The 1,549-nt window shown below is 40.7% G+C and overlaps 1 non-coding gene across 1 annotated transcript; it reads left to right on the top strand.

The window, feature by feature from the left end:
- Positions 1–264: 264 nt before the first annotated feature.
- Positions 265–336, top strand: TRNAC-GCA. The gene has a single exon. It is a non-coding gene; the product is annotated as a tRNA-Cys (tRNA).
- The last annotated feature ends 1,213 nt before the right edge of the window (positions 337–1,549 follow it).

The following is a 1,549-nucleotide window of genomic DNA, read 5'->3' as shown; positions in this document are numbered from 1 at the left end:
CCAGAGACATCTGCCATTTTTTTTTAAACAACAACAACACATAATATTGATTGCATTACAACGTAATGGTCTTTATGTTCCCTGCAAGGAGTTCCTTTTTTAGGTAAGTTATATCCTGTGCCCAATTAGTCCTTCCAGCTAAAAGATCCTCCACCCTTTGAAAACCTTTGCTTGCAGTTTAGACAAAATTGTGAAGGCATCCAAGGGTGGAATTATGTCTTCAGTATTCTAAAAGCATATTCAGAAAGCTCTTGGACCAGCAGAGGGGGTATAGCTCAGTGGTAGAGCATTTGACTGCAGATCAAGAGGTCCCTGGTTCAAATCCAGGTGCCCCCTCAATTAATTAACCTTTTCTTTTAAGAAACAACGGGAGTTTATAAATTAAATGTTTAAGTCAGATTGAAACTTTTAGCAATTTCTACAGTTTATTTAGATCTTAATGCAGCATATTTGTTCAACAGCCTTGTCATGCTGTTAAAGTTTAAACATTTTTTCTTTTGTATGCATGAGAGTAAGCAAACCAGGTTCATGGGCCAAAATGGAGACAAGTAGCGGTTTCAAATCTGTGGTAAGACATGAGCTTCTTCAGATACCATCTTGATCTATAAGCTACCTAGAAAGCCAGAAAATATGACTTAAGAACATAAGAACAGCAGTTTTCCCTCTAAGCTGAGTTAGTGTGAGCTAGCTCACAGTTTTTCAGCCTCCGGCTCCCACATTTTTGTCTTCGCTCAGGAAGGATGGCTCCAGAGCAAACTAATTCATGCAGCAGCCAAATCGCTGGCTCACACCTTTAATGCCAGGAGCTCACAGAGTAGGATTTTTGCTCACAAGACTCCATAGCTTAGAGGGAGCATTGAAGAAGAGCCCTGCTGTATCAGCTGTGCTGGATCCATCTCTGTGGTGTCCTCTCTTAGGGAGGACTGGTTTTCCCTTTCAATGTACTCTTTGCTTTTGTAAACAGGGTAAGTTCTGCTGCCACTGGGAATTTAAGGATTTCCAAACCTTCTCTCTGTTTCCTTTGCTGGTAAGGTGACCTAGAGTTGGGGCTTTCCAGGGATCTATGTGGTCCCGAGGAAAGAAAGAACTAAATTCGGGGTTAACTTGAACAAAAGATGATTTATTGAAGTAAGAACAAAATATGAGGTTGGTTATTCTGTAACTATCTGGGACTTGAAAATATGCCTATCAAATGTATTTATTTATTTATTTATTTTTTGCATTTATATCCCGCCCTTTCCCGGAGGCTCAGGGCGGCTAACAGGGGCACCAAGTGCCAAGTAAAACAATATCATATAGTTTAAAACAAAACATATCATTAAAACCAATCACAGATAGTTTAAAACCATAGATTACAATCAGGAATATCAATATACAACAAACTTCAGCAAGAGGGAAGATCTTAACGTCACCTAACTACCGACAGTCTCATACTCCAAGCCGGTTCCAGTGCCGCCATCCACAACCAGGGGGCAATACAATCAGATGTTAGATTCACTAGGGCATAGGGATGCAGATGGAATAGCGGTGGCGGCGGCTCCTATCCAAA

The sequence above is a fragment of the Gekko japonicus genome, unplaced genomic scaffold (assembly GCF_001447785.1).
Source record: "Gekko japonicus isolate JY-2015 unplaced genomic scaffold, Gekko_japonicus_V1.1 scaffold4123, whole genome shotgun sequence".
NCBI classification, from domain to species: Eukaryota; Metazoa; Chordata; class Lepidosauria; order Squamata; family Gekkonidae; genus Gekko; species Gekko japonicus.
This window is presented reverse-complemented; position numbering and strand designations above follow the sequence as displayed.